At 45.4% G+C, this 23,099-nt stretch overlaps 1 long non-coding RNA gene across 1 annotated transcript; it reads left to right on the forward strand.

The window, feature by feature from the left end:
• The first annotated feature begins 69 nt into the window (after positions 1-69).
• LOC126990005 (uncharacterized) lies at positions 70-21,533 on the forward strand. Its single transcript, XR_007743942.1, has 3 exons — positions 70-180; positions 16,072-16,290; positions 21,347-21,533. It is a non-coding gene; the product is annotated as an uncharacterized LOC126990005 (long non-coding RNA).
• Positions 21,534-23,099: the final 1,566 nt, after the last annotated feature.

Below are 23,099 nucleotides of genomic sequence, written 5' to 3' on the forward strand. Positions count from 1 at the left end.
TCGAGGAGGCAGTTTTGGGGGCGGAAATTGGCAAACAGGAGACTGAGTACGACAATCTGGCAACGTTGAGCTCCGAGGGCCGAGGCGGAAGCATGAGGGAGCTCAGTTTTTAGCCAGCGCTCAGGTAAGGAGGGTCATTCAGGCATATACTACAGCGACACTTTCCCCGCAACGTCACAGGTATACATCGCCTTATTACAAATGTTTCCTTGAGTGTCAGCTATCTGTAATAACGCGGTTGATTCAATAGAGGCATGAGAGGCGAGGCACGGCAACATGCAGCTCGGTGGTTCGCAATATGGTGATTATGTATATGTATGATACGTGGTGATTATGTATGATGTGTATGGTCACTGCAGTGTTTCCTATCAGTTTGGAGGGAGGTAATGAACTCGATGCTGCACCAAGGGTAATAACTGTTAAAATAGGGGTATCATTCTATATTGTCACCGCTGTCACACCCGCGAACGCCTTGGTGCTCCATGAAGGGTTCAGGGTCCATACAGCACGTTGCCGTATTGCTTTACCGGCGGAAATCACTCGTTCTTGTATGGACGCTCAACCCTTCATATAGAGCACCAAGGAAAAAAGTTTGGTTTAGTCGGCGCAACATCTGTGGTCATGTGCCGGAGAGGGACAGAAGGGGAAGGAATTATAGAAGGGAACAGACCCCAGGAGGCGGGACACAACCCCCGATTAATACCTGGTACCCATTCTCACCTGGTTGGCTACCATGTTCCAGTTAGACATACAACTCGAGGGAGATATGCTAATAGTATATTAGGGTACCCCACAACTTGCCAGCTACTCAACTATATAGTTATGTCCATAGCAACAAGTGCATGAGAAGTGGCTGAGTTTTGTGCCATATGCACAAAAGAAAACAGCTGGGGAAAATGTCAGAGTTAAATTTCAGTCAATATATTCAAAAAGAGTTTGTCCCAACTGGACATGGAGATGCTTTTTAAAAGATGTGATAGAATCACAGCTAACAGCTGCATCAGACAAAGAGTTCCAGAGATCAATACATCTGATACTGAAAAATCTGCATCTACATTCCAATGATGTGTGAGGTTTCACTCACTGCTGGGTGGACAGGGGTGTAGGGTATCGGAAAAGCCGCCCAAATTTTTCCACTCCGCCCAGGAATCGAACCCGGGCTCTCTTGGTTTAGAGCACCAAGGCGTTCATGGGTGTGAAAGTGGTGACAATATAGAATAATACCTTGTAACCTCCTTGGTGTCACCTTTACGTAGGTGTTTACGTGAGGGATGAGATTCGGTGTGCAGAAGGTAGTTGTAGTTGTCGTCCGTCTTTGAGCTGGGTTCTGCCAACCATCAAAGTGAGTTGGAGATGCTCTTAGATAAATATCAATGTAATTGTTCCCTAAATGACAGTGATCACTCTCCAGAATGAACCAGTTAAACTACTACTACTACTACTACTACTACTGCTTCTGCTTCTGCTACTACTACTACTACTACTACTACTACTACTACTATTACAACTACTACTACTATTACAACTATTACTACTACTACTGCTGCTACTACTACTACTACTACTACTACTACTGCTACTGCTGTTATTACTACTACTACTGCTGCTATAACTTCTACTACTACTACTACTACTACTGCTACTAGTACTACTACTACTACTACTACTACTACTACTACTACTACTGCTGCTATTACCACTACTACTACTACTACTACTACTACTATTACTATTACTACTACTACTAAGAGCATCTCCAACTCACTTTGATGGTTGGCAGAACCTAGCTCAAAGGCAGACGACAACTACTACCGGTAAATCTACTAGACACACTCACTTGTCACCACAACACATCAACATTAACAATTACACTTGATTCACTTCCCTCCCCTGCACACCTGGCTCCCCCGTCCCCCCAACAGCCAACACAAATATGCGTGTTATGCACCTGTACGGGTCCCCTGCGCATTATTCGTCCAGATCCAGAAATCTTAGGAATAGCAGCCCCTAGCGGGTGCACATTTAGGGCACGGTGAGGTGGTAATTACAACATTTCTAGCATGTACGACAGGGTTTTGACAAGCGGACAGACGTGTTTATGTCACTAGGGGTGTATTTTTCTGTGCAGGCTCTTCCCTTTCTTCACCCTGGAGCTCGCAGTCTCATCGCCCATCGACTTGGAAGAAATCGTGAGGCCAGCGTGGATAAAATACACCCTTGTGACATAAACACACCTGTCCGCTTGTCAAAACCCTGTCGCACGTGCTAGAAATGTTGTAATTACCACCTAACCGTGCCCTAAATACACACCCACTAGGAGCTGCTATTCTCAAGATTTACCTCTAAGAGCATCTCCAACTCACTTTGATGGTTGGCAGAATCCAGCTCAAAGGCGGGTGACAACTCCTACTACCTTCTGCACACCGAATCTCGTCCCTCACATAAACACTTGCCAGACTAACACAAGTACGAGTACATTCAAGTATTCATTCTTTCCCCGCAACATCCAAGAGTGGAATCATCTCCCTTCTCGTGTAGTTAATAGTCCCACTCTTGACACATTTAGGAATAGGATCATCAATCATTATCTCCATAATCCTGGGTCTTCACCATGTCCCAATACCTTTCCTCATCCTAACCCTTATCCTAATCCTGTCCTGGCCCCTTGAATCCCCCGCACAGCCCCTGCATATCATGCCACCCGAGAGTGTCCCTCTGTGGGTCCCCTAGAAATGAAATGAAATGACCTGTGTAAAGGTGACCCGAATTAAGGAGGTTATGTAAGCGACTACACCTATATTTAAAGTCTCTCGGAGGGCAATGTACCCAAGCATTGTATTTGCTGATGCTTAAGCACTGGATTAAACTACAATTAAAATTCTGATGATATTCCCAATGTATTCAGGATTTATCTTTTGCAGTTGAATTTGCATGTTTTTTCAATATATCATTCACCTTCCTACTCTGAACATGAAAACATTACTTTGCTAAATTTCCAGCAATTGTGGAGATCGACTCCGTACGTGCCTCCAAAATACGATATTATGCCTCCATATTATAGTTAAGGGATGAAATACATGTCCCTCAACCACAATATGAAGGCGTAAGTACTTAACCCGTAAGCTGCGGGACTGAGATTCTGAGTGCGTCGCCTAGTGCGGCTATATCAGCGAGAGATTGACCTTCAATAAATGATATCTAAGTTACATAAACGTGTCATAAATATTACAATACACATATCTGTAGCTCGAAATGTGTTGTATCCTGCATATTTCTTAGATTTTTCTATCACAAAAATGTTTTTCTGGCAGTATCTGAAGCCGCGGCGGAAACTTTTTGGCGCCTGTTTGAAAAGCCCGCTTCCAGAAGGCTTACAGCAGCTTACCGCTCAGCCGCCCAGAAGGCGTACAGCAGTTTGCGGGTTAAAAGTAAAGAAAAAGGCCTAATCCCTTTCCTCTAATGATCTTGGGGGACCCGTGGGAAGTTGGGTTTTTTGGGTGGGGGAGCATATTTAAACTTCTCCGACCGAAATTTACATAACCTAACCTCTAACGTGGGTGGCCTTCAACACCCATCCTAACCAGGGGGGGTGCTGTGCCCCCATTGGACCCCCCCCCACATGTATGATGCGCCAGTAAAACTAGAGAAGTACAACAGTATGCGAGACCTTGGAAAGGTTATTATTCTCGTGGGGGCAATATTGGACGTGCACAGTGAATCTCCATATTTACCAAATTTCCTTTATGACTTTGGATGGGCAAGGAGTTACTTATTTTGGGTGACCTAAACCTGCCATCCAACAAATGGGGCAATGAGAGGGGCTGTGATGGTGTCACCCTTAACCCTTTCAGTATGGCAGAAAGGGTTAATCCTCTTCTAAACCTCTTAATCCTCTTCTAAACCTCTTCAGAGGAAATGGAAGAGGATTGAGAGGTTTAGAAGAGGATTAATCCTCTTCCATTTCCTCTTGACCCTTTCCATACTGTGACGCCAACGTCCGCGTCACCGTATTGAAAGAGTTAATGTCCCGAGATTTTACTAGTGCTTTCTAACATTGGGTCTCACACAGTTGGTTAATGAGTCTATCTTTTACAGATTGGCAACATATTAGACCTCATATTCTTACAATTGGAGAGGATAGAGGGTATTATTTTACAAGTGCGTCCATATCACGGTGAAAGACACCTTTGGAGAAGACTTCCAAGATAAATTTAACCCCATTACCTCCTATTGCCAGAGAGATTGGACCCGATAACCTTAGTTGATATTGTACCAATTTCTCCTTCTCTAGTCAGAGCTAAAATCCCCAATTCCAATTTGAAACAAGAATTATAATCAAGGAGCAACAAATTATTTAATAGCCAATGTGGGCAAGTTTTTATTTCTAGGGATCTCACTTATAATCAGAGAGAGGAGCTGCAGAGAAAGAGGGCTGCTGGTCGTACTGATATGAATTCTTTGCCCGGTCAGGCAACCCGATTAGGTAGGGGCTCTGGCCTTGCTGCAGCTTCTGTGTCCTCTGAGCCTGACCCCCTTGTCCGTCCTGGTACTGTTGACTCCACAAAAAACAATCAATAGACCTCTCTGTTTCCAAACATACCGATGTTAGCGTACCTGTTCATAAATTCTTTATTAATTTTGTTCTTTTGAACTTAAATTGTTTGGTGAATACAGTTAGTATGCTAGTAGATTTACTGTCTAGCTGTAATGTAGCATTATGTGGTGTGTGTGAGACTTTGCTTAATTCTATACCTGTTGTTAGGTATTGCTGGTTACAATTTTTTTAGAAATGACTCACTAACCTAAGAAAACATGGGGTTGGGACTTATATTAGGGATGACATTAAGGTTGGCAGAACCTTTAATGATCATCCCAACACAGTTGGGGTATGTTTGCCTGACTTTGGTGTTACTGTTGTGGTTGTTTACAGACCTCCAAGTAATTCTTTGGTGGACAATATAGCTCTCATCTCCTACCTTGAGTCTATTTGTGAGGATAAAGAACTTATTTTGGCTGGGGACTTTAACCTGCTCTCCGTTGATTGGTCCTCTGACATTCCTGTTGGTAATTCTTTACTTGGTGAGCAATTTCTCGATTTTTTTGGCTCTGTGGGTCTTATACAGTGGGTCAAGCAGGCTACTTATCTTCGATATAACAATATATTGGACTTGATCTTTACCACTGAAAATGATAGAATATCGAATGTTAATTTGATTGACCCCTTTTCTGGCTGTGACCATTCTCCAGTATTATTTGACTATCTAGTTTGTCCCCTTGAATCCAGCCCAATGAATTTAAAGGATTAATATGATTTTTTCAAAGGAAAGTACAGTTTAATAAACAAGCATTTCAAGGATATTGACTGGGACATTGAATTTATGGGATTAGATATTGATCAGTCTTACTCTAGATTAAAGTGTTTATTGTACAATACATTCCACCGCTTTATTCCCAAGAAACCAGGTCCCTGTTCACTAAAGCCTCCTTGGACCACAAGCATACGGTACCTAATGATATCAAACGTCGTAAACGGCAGGCTTGGCTTAATTATAAAGATGCTCGTTCAGTGTTTGGCAGATCATCTCCTATTGCTTTAACCCAGTAGCAGCAGGGATCATGTTTCTTAATGGTCCCTCTAAGCAAGAAAAATGAGAAAAAATCACCCCTCACACAAACCATTTCATAATATATATCAAAGCATTTGTGATCAGATTATGCATCATCAATTTTTGGGGATTTATATCATGGCAAAAATTTGGCCCATCGCTGCTACACGGTAAAGCCACAAATTTGCACCGTCACTGCTACCAGGTTAAAGTTGTGGTATGTTTTTAGCCGTTTATCCCTGGAATTCAAAGAGATTGTTCATCACTCTGTCATTAATTATGAAGGCTCTCTTGTCTCTGCTGGTCACCCTGATGTGAAGTGTTTTCATGCTTACCTCCGTCATAAGAAGGCTCAGCGTCCAACTGTTAGGCTGTTATATAGTGAGGACGGATGGTGTGTTGAGGCTGCAGATATGGCAAGCCATTTCGTTGGGGCTTTGTCCACCGTATTTTCTAGAGAGTTCTTGCTCAATCCTTATCCTATACAGCAGCGTGATAATAAATTTATATTCAATGTTTTGATATTTTTCAGATAGAGAATATTTTGGTTCAGTTAAAACCTTCTGCTTGTTCTGGCCCTGATGGCATTCCTTCAGTCTTTTTAAAAAGATGTGCCCCTTCTATTAGTTACCCCCTGTAGCTACTGTTCAGAAAATCCCTTTCATCAATGCGTGTCCCCTCAGACTGGAAAGAAGCTAATGTGACGCCACTATTTAACCTGGTAGCAGCGACGGGCCAAATTTGTGGCTTTACCGTGTAGCAGCGACGGGCCAAATTTGTGGCTTTACCGTGTAGCAGCGACGGGCCAAATTTGTGGCTTTACCGTGTAGCAGCGACGGGCCAAATTTGTGGCTTTACCGTAGCAGCGACAGGCCAAATTTGTGGCTTTACCGCTTAGCAGAGACGGGCCAAATTTGTGGCTTTACCGTGTAGCAGTGACGGGCCAAATTTGTGGCTTTACCGTGTAGCAGCGACGGGCCAAATTTGTGGCTTTACCGTGTAGCAGCGACGGGCCAAATTTGTGGCTTTACCGTGTAGCAGCGACGGGCCAAATTTGTGGCTTTACCGTGTAGCAGTGATGGGCCAAATTTGTGGCTTTACCATGTAGCAGTGACGGGCCAAATTTGTGGCTTTACCGTGTAGCAGTGATGGGCCAAATTTGTGGCTTTACCATGTAGCAGTGACGGGCCAAATTTGTGGCTTTACCATGTAGCAGTGATGGGCCAAATTTGTGGCTTTACCATGTAGCAGTGATGGGCCAAATTTGTGGCTTTACCGTGTAGCAGTGATGGGCCAAATTTGTGGCTTTACCGTGTAGCAGTGATGGGCCAAATTTGTGGCTTTACCGTGTAGCAGCGACGGGCCAAATTTGTGGCTTTACCGTGTAGCAGCGACGGGCCAAATTTGTGGCTTTACCGTGTAGCAGCGACGGGCCAAATTTGTGGCTTTACCGTGTAGCAGCGACGGGCCAAATTTGTGGCTTTACCGTGTAGCAGCGACGGGCCAAATTTGTGGCTTTACCGTGTAGCAGCGACGGGGCAAATTTGTGACGTGATATAAAACCCCCAAAATAGATGATACATAATCTGATCACAAATGCTTTGATATATATTATGAAATGGTTTGTGTGAGGGGTGATTTTTTCTCATTTTTCTTCGCTTGGGGGGACCATTAAGAAACATGATCCCCGCTGCTACCGGGTAAAGGGGGAGTTCATTCTGATCCTCTTAATTACAGGCCTATAAGCTTGACATCTGTGGGTCCAAAATCTTTTGAGAGTATTTTAATCTCCCAATTGTCTGCCTTTTTGGAACAGTCAATTACTTTCACCTTATCAGTATGGTTTTAGATCTGGCAGGGCAGTGTCTGAGCAATTATTATACAACTATGACTATGTTACTGATCACGGGGGAGGCGGTGGCTGAATGGATAGCGTGACGGCGCCGCGTTCAGGACAACGTGAGTTCAATCCCTGCTCGGTGCCACCAAACTGGGATTTTTCAGCCGCCGCCAAGTGGCTTAAAACTACCCACATACTGTCCAGAAGACCACCTATCAACCCGGACTCTAGATTCTAGGATTAAAGATGAGCTCCAGGAGGGCAGCATGAGCCAATGCAGGATGGCGCCACTATAAACACTCGCCTGTGCCAGAACAGAGTGGGCCAACCTTCAGGCTCCACCAGGATGAAGCCTTGGTCCGACCATCAGGATCCACTGGGAAGAAGCCTACTGGCGCAATAGGCCACGACTTAAAAAAAAAAACTATGATCAAGGTTTTTCAGTGGATGTTATATTTTTGATTTTAAAAAGGCATTTGATGTTGTCAAGCATAGACTGTTACTTAGAATGTTAGCAAGCATTGGAGTTGAAGGCTGTTGGCTGGGCTGCCTGAGTGATTACTTGACTGGCAGGGAAATGAAAGTGGTTGTGCTTGGCTGTGAGAGTTATCATGTTGAGATTAGTAGCAGTGTCCCACAGGGTTGGGGGGCTTCGTGGTGCAGTGGTTAGCACACTCGGCTCACACCCGAGAGAGCCTGGGTTCGTTTCCCGGGCAGTGAAAAAAAATTGGGCGGCTCTTCCGATACCCTACGCCCCTGTCCACCCAGCAGTGAATGGGTACCAGGTATTAATCAAGGGTTGTGTCCTGTCTCCTGGGATCTGTTCCCTCTATAATTCCTTCCCCTTCTGTCTCTCTCCGGCATATGACCACAGATGTTGCACCGACTAAACGAAACTTTCCAACTTTTCCCACAGGGTTCAGAGATTGGTCCCTTGCTATTTCTTATTTATATCAATCATGTTTTTTTCTGATTTAAACTGTAAATTTTGTCTCTTTGCTGATGACCTTAAGTTATTTTTAGCCTTGGTAATATCGAAACCTGACCATAACATTTCCCATCTTCATCTGCAGAGGGATATTAACCTACTCTTCAATACAAGTAGATCTTAGGGTTTGTCTTTTTCAATTGGAAAATGTGTCAGAATGAACTTTTGTAGAAGTTTCCAAGATGCACCTGTTCTCTTGCAGTACTTCATTGGTGGGCAACCCATTATAGATGTTGACAACCACAAAGATCTTGGGGTCAGGATTGATTCTTCACTCAAGTTCCATCTTCATGTGAGAGAGATTGCAGGCGAAGCTAGTGGCATAAGCTATAGTATCCTTAACCCAGTAGCAGCGACGGGCCAAATTTGTGGATTTACTGTGTAGCAGCGATGGGCCAAATTTGTGGATTTACTGTGTAGCAGCGATGGGCCAAATTTGTGGCTTTACTGTGTAGCAACGACGGGCCAAATTTGTGGCTTTACTGTGTAGCAACGACGGGCCAAATTTGTGGCTTTACTGTGTAGCAGCGATGGGCCAAATTTGTGGCTTTACTGTGTAGCAGCGATGGGCCAAATTTGTGGCTTTACCTTGTAGCAGCGACGGGCCAAATTTGTGGCTTTACTGTGTAGCAGCGATGGGCCAAATTTGTGGCTTTACCTTGTAGCAACGACGGGCCAAATTTGTGGCTTTACTGTGTAGCAGCGATGGGCCAAATTTGTGGCTTTACTGTGTAGCAGCGATGGGCCAAATTTGTGGCTTTACTGTGTAGCAGCGATGGGCCAAATTTGTTGCTTTACCTTGTAGCAGCGACGGGCCAAATTTGTGGCTTTACTGTGTAGCAGCGATGGGCCAAATTTGTGGCTTTACCTTGTAGCAACGACGGGCCAAATTTGTGGCTTTACTGTGTAGCAGCGATGGGCCAAATTTGTGGCTTTACCTTGTTGCAGCGATGGGCCAAATTTGTGGCTTTACCTTGTAGCAGCGATGGGCCAAATTTGTGGCTTTACCTTGTTGCAGCGACGGGCCAAATTTGTGGCTTTACCTTGTTGCAGCGATGGGCCAAATTTGTGGCTTTACCTTGTAGCAGCGATGGGCCAAATTTGTGGCTTTACCGTGTAGCAGCGATAACAAATTTGTGGCTTTACCTTGTTGCAGCGATGGGCAAATTTGACTGCTGTGTAACAGCGATGGGCCAAATTTGTGGCTTTACTGTGTAGCAGCGGAGGCCAAATTTGTGGCTTTACCTTGTTGCAGCGATGGGCCAAATTTGTGGCTTTACCTTGTTGCAGCGATGGGCCAAATTTGTGGCTTTACCTTGTTGCAGCGATGGGCCAAATTTGTGGCTTTACTGTGTAGCAGCGAGGGGCCAAATTTGTGGCTTTACCGTGTAGCAGCGACGGGCCATATTTGTGGCTTTATTGTGTAGCAGCGATGGGCCAAATTTGTGGCTTTACCTTGTTGCAGCGATGGGCCAAATTTGTGGCTTTACTGTGTAGCAGCGACGGGCCAAATTTGTGGCTTTACCGTGTAGCAGCGATGGGCCAAATTTGTGGCTTTACCGTGTAGCAGCGATGGGCCAAATTTGTGGCTTTACCGTGTAGCAACGATGGGCCAAATTTGTGGCTTTACCGTGTAGCAGCGATGGGCCAAATTTGTGGCTTTACCGTGTAGCAGCGATGGGCCAAATTTGTGGCTTTACCGTGTAGCAGCGATGGGCCAAATTTGTGGATTTACCGTGTAGCAGCGATGGGCCAAATTTGTGGATTTACCGTGTAGCAGCGATGGGCCAAATTTGTGGATTTACCGTGTAGCAGCGATGGGCCAAATTTGTGGCTTTACCGTGTAGCAGCGATGGGCCAAATTTGTGGATTTACCGTGTAGCAGCGATGGGCCAAATTTGTGGCTTTACCTTGTAGCAGCGATGGGCCAAATTTGTGGCTTTACCGTAGCAGCGATGGGCCAAATTTGTGGATTTACGATGTGCAGCGATGGGCCAAATTTGTGGATTTACCGTGTAGCAGCGACGGGCCAAATTTGTGGATTTACTGTGTAGCAGCGATGGGCCAAATTTGTGGATTTACCTTGTTGCAGCGATGGCCAAATTTGTGGCTTTACAGTGTAGCAGCGATGGGCCAAATTTGTGGCTTTACTGTGTAGCAGCGATGGGCCAAATTTGTGGATTTACCTTGTAGCAGCGATGGGCCAAATTTGTGGATTTACCTTGTTGCAGCGATGGGCCAAATTTGTGGCTTTACTGTGTAGCAGCGATGGGCCAAATTTGTGGCTTTACTGTGTAGCAGCGATGGGCCAAATTTGTGGATTTACCTTGTTGCAGCGATGGGCCAAATTTGTGGATTTACCTTGTAGTAGCGATGGGCCAAATTTGTGGCTTTACCGTATAGCAGCGATGGGCCAGATTTGTGAATTTACCTTGTAGCAGCGATGGGCCAAATTTGTGGCTTTACTGTATAGCAGCGACGGACCAAATTTGTGGGTTTACCGTGTAGCAGCGACGGGCCAAATTTGTGCCATGATATAAACCCCTCAAAACAGATGATACATAATCTGATCACAAATGCTTTGATATATATTATGAAATGGTTTGTGTGAGGGGTGATTTTTTCCCATTTTTTCTTGCTTGGAGGGACCATTAAGAAACATGATCCCTATTGTTACCGGGTTAAGGAAACTATTTGTAGAACTCTAGACTTTGAGAGAGGTTTTTATTTCACATATTAGGCCAATCCTTGACTACTCTTCTGTGGTGTTGTTTACTGGATATTTGGGTGATGTAAGACTACTAGAAGCTGTTCAGAGAAGGTGGATTAAGAAAATCGTTTGGTTCTGTGACGTGCCTTATAGGGATCGTCTCGCACAACTCAGTCAATGGCAGGTTGATCAGAGCTGATCTTATTATGGTGTTTAAAATTTTAACCCAGTAGCAGCGACGGGCCAAATTTATGGCTTGACCGTGTAGCAGTGACGGGCCAAATTTATGGTTTGACCGTGTAGCAGTGACGGGCCAAATTTATGGTTTGACCGTGTAGCAGTGACGGGCCAAATTTATGGTTTGACCGTGTAGCAGTGACGGGCCAAATTTATGGTTTGACCGTGTAGCAGTGACGGGCCAAATTTATGGTTTGACCGTGTAGCAGTGACGGGCCAAATTTATGGTTTGACCGTGTAGCAGTGACGGGCCAAATTTATGGTTTGACCGTGTAGCAGCGACGGGCCAAATTTGTGCCATGATATAAACTCCCAAAAAAAGATGATATATAATCTGATCACAAATGCGTTGGGTTTGTGTGAGGGGTGATTTTTTCTCATTTTTCTCACATAGAGGGACCATTAAGAAACATGATCCTCGCTGCTACCGGGTTAAAAGGACTTTGTCATAATCTTGATCATTTGCTGACGAGAAATCACAATAGGGGCACTAGAGGTCACTCCTACAAGCTTTATGTCCCCCGTCGTAACACTGATGTGAAAGCCCACTTCTAATTTGGAACAGCTTGCCGGATTCTGCTGTTTCTGTCACCACAGTGAATTCCTTCAAGCACCAGCTGGGAAAGCATCTTGGTCAGATCTTATACGAGTTTGATTAATTTGCCACGTGGTTTGGCTGTTCTTTGGGTGTTTTGTTTTGATTGTTGTTATTGACTGGGTATTGAAAATTAGTAGTTGTCTGTGCCATCTTGTGCTGTCATATTAGCCAACCATCTGACCATCTTCATGAAAATCATCAGCTGCAATTTTGGTTGTAGACATTGCAGTTTTTGGATGGGGCGTGTCCCCCATCTAGGTTAGAAATCCAGGTAAGGTAAAGATTCGTTTTAATGACGTCACTAATTTCAAAATGCTGACTGCTTATTTCTGGACAAAATATAATGCTGTTTATCATGGAGATAGTATTTTTCTCTGGAAATGACAAAAAGATTGACTTTTTGATGCTGTTTGTGGGCCCGCTGCCGCAGCCGCAAAATAGCTCGCAGAGAGGTTCAACTTAATTGGGGGACTCGTGGGAAATCGGGAGTTTTGGGTGGGGGAGCATATTTAACCCTTTCAGTACATGACGCAGGCTTGGGGGTCACAGTATGGAATGGGTTAACCTACACTATAGTCGGTTCACCCAAGTCTGAGGTGAGCAAAATCGTTCACTGGCAACCTGCAGCCATACAGCGTGTCCGATTTTGTGGATACTGTTTGCTAGCCTACGCATAATAAACAGTCATCAGTGTCAAGAATATGCAGGCAGCAATAACAAATACCATCAATTATAGTCGATTATGTTAATTTGCAAGATCGCTGATTATGATTATCAAACAGCCTTGAAGCTGTCCACCACTGAGGGAATTAGCAGGCTTTATATTAGTAAAGCAGCTGTTTGCGACTTTACCTTTATTTTTTAACTCAAAATCGACTATAATTGTCAGTACAGGTAACTCTCGATTTACGTGAGTATTGTGTCCTTGAAGAGGTCGCGTAAATCAAAAACAATGTAAATCAAACAAGAGGTAGGTTTGTACCTTTATTGCCTACTGTATCACTCTGACTCCTCTCCCTCTCGTGGTTCCTCCTCTGGCTGCCCTTCCCCTCGTGGTAGCACAGCAGCGAGGGTGTTGTTGTTGTTGAGTAGCGTGGCAGCGTGGGTACTGTATTGTTGTTCAAGCGGCGCGAGGAAGAACTGAGCTCAGCTGTGTGGCCGTGTGAGTCCAGTTGCGTGAGACATCTGGTGGCCACTCCATAAAATATTGCGTATAAGTGAAAAAAATGTGTAAATTAAACATTGATTTGGATTTTGGACCCTGCGTTATTTAAAAAACGTGTAAACCAAACTCGCGTAAATCGAGAGTTACCTTTATTTGTTATTGCAGCCTGCATATTATTGATACACACGACTGTTTACTATGCGTAGGCTAGCATTCAGTATCCACTAAATCAGGTTGCTGCCGAATGATTTTGTTCACTTCAGACTTGGGTGAACCTACTTTAACACGTATACTATGTACTGTACCTGTTGATGTGCCTGTGGGCCGAGCTTTGGCCGGGCTGTGGGGTGTTAGCAGATAACTGTCACACACACACCTCCAAAAATCTGATAAGACTCAAGTCATTCTTCTGGGATGTTTTAGTGGGCTGGTTTGGCTTTGAATCAACTGTGCCTCCTCCCTGGAACAGCTGTTTATCTTGGTCTTGAGCTTGATTCACTGGAGATTACTCAGCTTGCCAGTTGGTTTATATTGCATAGTACATGTGTTTCTAGCATTACTGACAGGCCCAGGGGGTTTCGTGGTGCAGTGGTTAGCACACTCGGCTCACAACCGAGAGAGCCCGGGTTCGATTCCCGGGCGGAGTGGAAAAATTTGGGCGGCTTTTCCGATACCCTACGCCCCTGTCCACCCAGCAGTGAATGGGTACCAGGTATTAATCGGGGGTTGTGTCCCGTCTCCTGGGATCTGTTCCCTTCTCCTATAATTCCTTCCCCTTCTGTCTCTCTCCGACATATGACCACAGATGTTGCGCTGACTAAACCAAACTTTCCAACTTTCTGCTCTTAGCAGCTTTGGTAAAATTTTCTCATTTGCACTAGACACTTCAAAAGCTTTTGATAGTGTCTGGCACAACTCTGCTTTAAGAACATAAGAAGAACATAAGAACGTTGGAGTCTGCAAGAGGCCGGTAGGCCTATAAACTTTCTAAACTTCTAAACTTCCCTCTTACGGTTTCTGTCCCTCTCTCTGTACCTTCATCTCCAGTTTCCTTTCCGGCCGTTCTATCTCTGTGGTGGTAGACGGTCACTGTTCTTCCCCTAAACCTATAAACAGTGGTGTCCCGCAGGGCTCTGTCCTGTCTCCCACTCTCTGATACTGATACTTTCTGATACTGATATTGATGATCTTTCCACAACAAACTGTCCTATCCACTCATACACTGACGACTCTACTCTGTACTATTCAACTTCTTTCAGCAGAAGACCCTTCCAGCAGGATTTACAAGACTAGACTGGAGGCTGTAGAATGCTTAACCTCAGACCTTGCTATCATTTCCGATTGGGGCAAGAAGAACCTGGTGTCCTTCAATGCCTCAAAAACTCAATTTCTCCACCTAGCCACTCAACACAATCTTTCAAACACCTATCCCCGATGGGTTGTGTCCTGTCTCCTGGGATCTGTTCCCTTCTCCTATAATTCCTTCCCTCTCCTGTCTCTCTCCGGCATATGACCACAGATGTTGCGCCGACTAAATGAAACTTTCCAATTACCTATCCCCTATTCTTCGACAACACTCAGCTGTCACTTTCTTCTAACTAAACATCCTCGGTCTATCCTTAACTCAAAATCTTTACTGGAAACTTCACATCTCTTCTCTCACTAAATCAGCTTCCTTGAGGTTGGGCGTTCTGTATCATCTCCACCAGTTCTTTTCCCCCGCACAGTTGCTATCCATATACAGGGGCCTTGTCCACCCTTGTATGGAGTATGCATCTCACGTGTGGGGGGGGTCCACTCACACAGCTCTCTTGGACATAGTAGAGTCTAAGGGTCTTCATCTCATCAACTCCTCTCCTACTACTGACAGTCTTCTACCTCTTAAACTCCGCTACCATGTTGCCTCTCTTTCTATGTTCTAGCGATATTTTTATGCTGACTTTTTTTAACTTGCTAACTGCATGCCTCCCCCCCTCCTGCGGCCGGGGGGCTTCGTGGTGCAGTGGTTAGCACACTCTGCTCACTCCCGAGAGAGCCTGGGTTCGATTCCCGGGTGGAGTGGAAAAATTTGGGCGGCTTTTCCGATAACCTACGCCCCTGAACACCCAGCAGTGAATGGGTACCAGGTATTAATCGGGGGTTGTGTCCCGTCTCCTGGGATCTGTTCCCTTCTCCTATAATTCCTTCCCTCTCTGTCTCTCTCCGGCATATGACCACAGATGTTGCATTGACTAAACCAAACTTTCCAACTTTCCCTCCTGCGGCCCCACTGCACACGACTCTCTATTCAAGCTCATCCCTATACGTACTCCAAAACCCTTATGCAAGAGTTAACCAGCACCTTCACTCTTTCATCCCTCACGCTGGCAAACTCTGGAACAATCTTCCTTCATCTGTATTTCCTCCTGCCTATGACTTGAACTCTTTCAAGAGGAGGGTATCAGGACACCTCTCCTCCCGAAATTGACCTATCTTTCGGCCACTCCTCTAACTCTTTTTAGGAGCAGTGAGTAGCAGACTTTTTTTTAACATTTGTTACCTTTTTTTATGACCTTGAACTGACTCCTCTGCTGTAAAAAAAACACAAAAAAACCAGAGAGAGAGAGAGAGAGAGAGAGAGAGAGAGAGAGAGAGAGAGAGAGAGAGAGAGACTAACAGGACACCTCTCCTTCCAAAATTGATCTCTTTTGGCCACTCTCAACTCTTATAGGAGCAGTGATTTGCAGGCTTTTTTTTCATTGTTGTTTTCTGTTCTCTCCCCGTGATCTGTCACCTTTACTCTAAAAAATAAAAGCTTGAATAAAGAAATTTACAGGATTGTTTTTCTAGACTTATTTTTGTAAACAGAAATAACAATTAGGTGGCAGGAAATAGCGTAACGTGCTGATGTAGGCAGTTCCTAAATCCATTTATTGTGGTGGGCTCAGAGGGAAAATGCAGCCTACACAGCCCATGCAGCCTGCGCACCCTGAACACACCGTGGAGACAGCAGCACGCCTTGACCAGCCCTCTGGGACAACACTGCCGGAGATGGATGGCTCTGGGCCGCCGGTGCGGTACACGTGGCGAGGAAGGCTACACGTGGGGACCGTCGACGTGGGCGTGACTACTCTCTCTTCTGAACACATGGACTGCATTCCTGCACTGTGAGTACAAACATGGAATTGCAGACTCAGTTTTATGCAGTCATGGAGTTTCAATTGGCTATACAAGTAGTGCCTCACTTAGCCAGCCTGAGAACTGTGCAGGGCGTACTGTTCCTAGTAAACAGAGCTCTTTTGTTTTTCTATTTTGGGATTCTGTAAGACAAATTATTTTATGGAGACATACATGCTGGTCGAGGATACATTTATATATGCATATGCTCAAGGGCACAAAAAAAGGAAACAATAATAAAAAAGCCCGCTACTCGCTGCTCCTAAAAAGAATCCTAGGAGGTGGCTGAAAGAGGGGTCAGTTTCGGGAGGAGAGGTGTCCTGATAGCCTCCTCTTGAAAGAGTTCAAGTCGTAGGCAGGAGGAAATACAGATGAAGGAAGATTGTTCCAGAGTTTACCAGCGTGAGGGATGAAAGAATGAAGATGCTGGTTAACTCTTGCATAAGGGGTTTGGACAGTATAGGGATGAGCATGAGGAGAAAGTCGAGTGCAGCGGGGCCGCGGGAGGGGGGGAGGCATGCAGTTAGCAAGTTCAGAAGAGCAGTCAGCGTGGAAATATCGATAGAAGATAGAAAGAGAGGCAACATGGCGGTGGAAATTAAGAGGTAGAAGACTATCAGTAAGAGGAGGAGAGCTGATGAGACGAAGAGCCTTAGCCTCCACTCTGTCCAGAAGAGCTGTGTGAGTGGAGCCCCCCCACACATGAGATGCATACTCCATACGAGGGTGGACAAGGCCCCTGTATATGGACAGCAACTGTGTGGGGGAGAAGAACTGGTGGAGGCAATACAGAACGCCCAACCTCGAGGAAGCTGGTTTAGTGTGTGAGAGAAGAGATGTGGAGTTTCCAGTTAGGATTTTGAGTTAAGGATAGACCGAGGATGTTTAGTGTTTAAGATGGTGACAGCTGGGTGTTGTCGAAGAATAAGGGATAGATGTTTGGAAGATTGTGTCGAGTTGATAGGTGGAGAAATTGGGTTTTTGAGGCGTTGAAGGACACAAGGTTCCTTTTACCCCAATCGGAAATGATAGTAAGGTCTGAGGTTAACCCTTTCATTGCTAAGCACTCGCAACGAGACTATCCCCTCAGGCGCGCTCGGGCACCCCAGTGGGGGAAGGGGATCTCTTTTAACTGCTGTATCTCAAAAACTATTCATCACAGCTACAAAACAAAAACACCATTGGAAAGAGGAGGCCAAGATCTATAAGATTCGGTTATGTAAGCCTCTCCTGCGAACGTACAGGCACGTTCAGGGGGTGTTTTTTGCTGTGAGTGCGACTGGCGCTCGCAGCGAGCTTTTAGCACCACCAGCAAGTGACGCTAGTGCTCGCTCTTTTAACCTCTGTATCTCAAAAACTATTCATCACAGCTAAAAACAAAAACACCATTGGAAAGAGGAGGCCAAGATCTATAAGATTTGGTAATGTAAGCCTCTCCTGCGAATGTACAGGCACGTTCAGGGGGTGTTGCCTGTGAAGACATACATTTATACGTGCGTGACGGTCAGCCGTAAGGCAACTACTGTAGTTCTTTTGATGATGGGGTGCTGGCAGGGCAGCATTGCCAACTGCAAAATTTACAACTATTAGGTCAAAATATCAGTCATGTGATAGGTGAAGCTATGCAAAAATGTCGCTATATTGGACAACAACATCCACCAGTTGCTCGTCCGTAGATTTTCCGCGCTGGGCTGATATGATTTTCCACCAAATTTAGTGGAGAACCCACTCAATTGGCAATCCTGTGTTGTGAGAAATATTGTTGGAACACTCATACCCGGGAGATTTGAGTGCGGCTGGAGCTCACAGCGAGCGTTTAGCACCACCAGCAAATACGCCTAACGCTCGCTGTGAGCGTTTAGCCATGAAAGAGTTAAGCGTTCTGCAGCCTCCAGCCTTGAGTCATGGAATTCCTGTTGAGAAGGTCTTCTGTTGAAAGAAGTTGAATAATGCAGAGTGGAGTCATCAGCGTATGAATGGATAGGACAGTTTGTTATGGAAAGAAAATCACTGATGCATAACAGGAAGAGAACACCACTGTTGATAGGTTTAGGGGAAGAACAGTGGCCGTCTACCACAGCAGAGATAGAACGGCCGGAAAGGAAACTGGAGATAAAGGAACAGAGAGAGGGATAGAATCTGAAAGAGGGCAGTTTAGAAAGCAAAGACTGGTGCCAGACTCTGTCGAAGGCTTTCGATATGTCTAGCGCAACTGAGATAGTTTCACCGAAACGGCTAAGAGAGGATGACCAAGAGTCAGTTAAGAGAGCAAGAAGATCACCAGTTGAACGCCCCTTGCGGAACCCATACTGGCGATCATCATGAAATTTGGTGCGTGCGGGCAGACCGGATACAGGGCGGGGCGCTGTTTTCACCCAGCTGTAAGAACATAAGAACATAAGAACGTTGGAATCTGCAAGAGGCCAGTAGGCCTATACAAGGCAATTCCTTTGACCCTAAGCTCCCGTGTATCTAACCCCACCTAATATCGCTGTCCATGAATTTATCTAGTCTATTTTTTAATGTGACAATTGTATTGGCACTCACCACATGACTGCTAAGCCTATTCCACTCATCCACAACCCTGTTAGTAAACCAATTTTTGCCTATGTCCCTGTTGAATCTGAATTTATCCAGTTTAAACCCATTACTTCGTGTCCTACCCGGTTCTCTTACCAACAAAACCTTATGAATGTCTCCCTTATTAAAGCCCTTCATCCATTTATAAACCTCGATCATGTCTCCACGCTCCCTTCGCCTTTCTAGAGAATGCAAGTTTAACTGTTTGAGTCTTTCCTTGTATGGCAAGTTTCTCAACCCCTGAATCATCTTAGTCATCCTCCTCTGCACCGATTCTAACATTTTGATATCCATTCTATAGTAAGGTGACCAGAACTGAACCGCATAGTCAAGATGAGGTCTAACTAATGCTAAATATAGTTTGAGGAAGACTTCGGCGCTCCTGTTGCTTACGCTCCTTGAAATAAATCCCAGTACCCTATTAGCTTGATTTCTAGCTTGAATGCATTGTGCCCTTGGACGGAGATCAGAGCTCACTAAGACCCCTAAATCTCTCTCGCACCCAGACCTGCTTATGAGGGTGTCATTTAAGCAATAGTTATGTGAGGGGTTGTTCCTACCTACACTCAGAATACTGCACTTCCCTACATTGAACTCCATCTGCCATTTATCCGCCCAGTCATGCAATCTGTTTAGTTCATCCTGGAGAATACTAGCGTCCTGATCTGACTCAATTACTCTACCGATCTTGGTATCATCTGCAAACTTACTGACATCACTACTAATTCCTGTATCTAAATCATTGATATAAATAATAAACAAGAGTGGACCTAATACCGAACCTTGTGGGACCCCACTCGTAACACATCCCCAGTCAGATCTTTTACCATTGATTTGCACTCTTTGCTTCCTATTGCTAAGCCACGCCTTGACCCAGTTCAAAACCTTACCCTCTACACCGTGAGCCTGTAATTTAAGCAACAGTCGTTGGTGAGGAACTTTGTCAAACGCTTTACTAAAATCAAGATAGATTACATCATAATTTTCATCTCTGTCTACCGCCTCAAATACTTTACTGTAGAAGGACAAGAGATTAGTGAGGCATGACCTACCTTTCGTGAACCCATGCTGCGAGTCATGAATTAAGCTGTGTTTCTCTAGATGCTCCCGAATGTTCCTGGCTATTATGGACTCCAGCATCTTGCCTATAACCGATGTTAAGCTAATTGGGCGATAGTTTGAAGCAGCCGACCTGTCCCCCTTTTTGAAAATCGGCGTCACATTAGCTACTTTCCATAAGCTGGGCACATAGCCAGTATTTACCGACATCTTAAAGATGTCGGTTAGTGGGCCACTGATTACATCACCTAATTCCTTTAATACCCTCGGAAATATCCCGTCAGGACCTGGCGACTTATTCCTCTTAAGCTTATCTATCTCATCCTGAACTATTTGCCTGGTAATGATTATATCCCTCAATTTATCGCCATCCCCGCCCTCGTACACCTGAACCCTTTCCGGAATAGTCGTTCGATCCTCTTGTGTGAATACTGAAAGGAAGTAGTCGTTCAACAATGTGCTCATATTTTCGTAATTTTCTACTAGCTCCCCTGTGTTTGTTTTCAGCGGTCCAATTTTCTCCCGTGTTTTTGTTCTATACATCTGAAAGAAGCCCTTAGGATTACTTGTGTCCTGCCTGTTGAGGTTGGGTGGCCTGTACAAAACTCCTAGAGTTAGTTTTTCTTTCCCTTTGTAAACGTCCACCCAAACTGATTTTGAATCCATGTTAGTTTTGACTGAATTGTTAACTAAACATTTAAGTGAGTCTTTAACATATAGCGCAACTCCACCTCCCTTTCTGCCCCTTCTGTCTTTGTGAAACATCTGATAACCCGTTATTTCAAATTCCGATCTAAAATTTCTATTGGCAGTGTCTATCCATGTCTCAGTGATCGCTATTATGTCAAAATTTTCTGAACAAGCTTCACCCCTTAGTAAGTCTATCTTGTTTCTGAGGCTCCTGCTGTTAGTATAGAAGATTCTTAGCCCGTCCTCTGTTACTCCTCTAGAACTACTTCTAAGCTGCCTGGTTGTATTATTAGCTAGATGTCCTCTCCCATTACTCCTCCTATTGCTCCCATTACTCCTCCCCGCCTCGCCTATACTAAAAAATCCCTCAGGGTACCAAGTGCTCGCTCAAGGGAGCCTGAGAGAGCCTCAACACCCTTGAACGTCAAGTGTATCCCGTCACGGGCGTAGAGGGCGTCGTTGCCAAAGAAGAGGTCCCAGTCCGTAGTGAAGGGGTTCAAAGCCTCGCTCAGAATATCCAGACTTTTCAACAACTCATTGATCCACAAAGTCAAATATTTACTGAATTTTTAGCAAATCTATAGACGTAATGTTCTTTTCGTAAATGCAGAAATCAACCGTCATCTGTAGTTTGTTGCCATTTGTTTGTAGTCCTGATGATCTGTTCTATAAAATTTGTGTTCCCTTAATCTAATCTTTCACCTTATGAAATTTCAGTGGTGGAATCCTAAAAATGACACGAATAGCAAAATATGAAGACCTTTGGACTAAAATACTTCAAAGCAAGCCATGTTCTCTATCACAGAGAAATGCTTCCTCAATCAGGGGAAAGACTGTAGCAGTACACAGACTCCAAGCAAACTCCACATTATTCCATCAGTTGGTGGAAGAGCTCATTCAGACTTCCAAGGTAGGTCTGCTTCTTTTTTTATTATGTTTGCAGATAGAGGTGTGTGTGTGTGTGTGTGTACGTATATATATATATATATATATATATATATATATATATATATATAAATATATATATATATATATAATATATATATATATATATATATATATATATATATATATATATATATATACATATATATATATATATACAGTAGAGCCCCACTTAGCGCGAGATCAATTAGCGCGAACCGCAATTAGCGCGAGCCACCATCTACCAAGAAATAAATTAATTGGCGCGTAAGCCTCAGTTAGCGTGAGCAGCCACCACGACTGAATTTTGAAAATTGCGCCAAGCCGCCATGATGCACGGCACAAGCCACCATGATGCACGGCACAAGCCGCCATGATGCACGGCACAAGCCACCATGATGCACGGCACAAGCCACCATGATGCACGGCACAAGCCGCCATGATGCACGGCACAAGCCGCCATGATGCACGGCACAAGCCGCCATGATGCACGGCACAAGCCGCCATGATGCACGGCACAAGCCACCATGATGCACGGCACAAGCCGCCATGATGCACGGCACAAGCCGCCATGATGCACGGCACAAGCCGCCATGATGCACGGCACAAGCCACCATGATGCACGGCACAAGCCGCCATGATGCACGGCACAAGCCGCCATGATGCACGGCACAAGCCGCCATGATGCACGGCACAAGCCGCCATGATGCACGGCACAAGCCACCATGATGCACGGCAAAAGCCACCATGATGCACGGCACAAGCCACCATGATGCACGGCACAAGCCACCATGATGCACGGCACAAGCCACCATGATGCACGGCACAAGCCACCATGATGCACGGCACAAGCCACCATGATGCACGGCACAAGCCACCATGATGCACGGCACAAGCCACCATGATGCACGGCACAAGCCACCATGATGCACGGCACAAGCCACCATGATGCACAAGCCACCATGATGCACGGCACAAGCCACCATGATGCACGGCACAAGCCGCCATGATGCACGGCACAAGCCACCATGATGCACGGCACAAGCTGCCATGATGCACGGCACAAGCCACCATGATGCACGGCACAAGCCACCATGATGCACGGCACAAGCCGCCATGATGCACGGCACAAGCCACCATGATGCACGGCACAAGCCGCCATGATGCACGGCACAAGCCTCCATGATGCACGGCACAAGCCTCCATGATGCACGGCACAAGCCTCCATGATGCACGGCACAAGCCACCATGATGCACGGCACAAGCCACCATGATGCACGGCACAAGCCACCATGATGCACGGCACAAGCCGCCATGATGCACGGCACAAGCCACCATGATGCACGGCACAAGCCGCCATGATGCACGGCACAAGCCACCATGATGCGCGGCACACCATGATGCACGGCACAAGCCGCCATGATGCACGGCACAAGCCACCATGATGCACGGCACAAGCCGCCATGATGCACGGCACAAGCCACCATGATGCACGGCACAAGCCGCCATGATGCACGGCACAAGCCGCCATGATGCACGGCACAAG

This window comes from Eriocheir sinensis, chromosome 6 (genome assembly GCF_024679095.1).
Source record: "Eriocheir sinensis breed Jianghai 21 chromosome 6, ASM2467909v1, whole genome shotgun sequence".
NCBI classification, from domain to species: Eukaryota; Metazoa; Arthropoda; class Malacostraca; order Decapoda; family Varunidae; genus Eriocheir; species Eriocheir sinensis.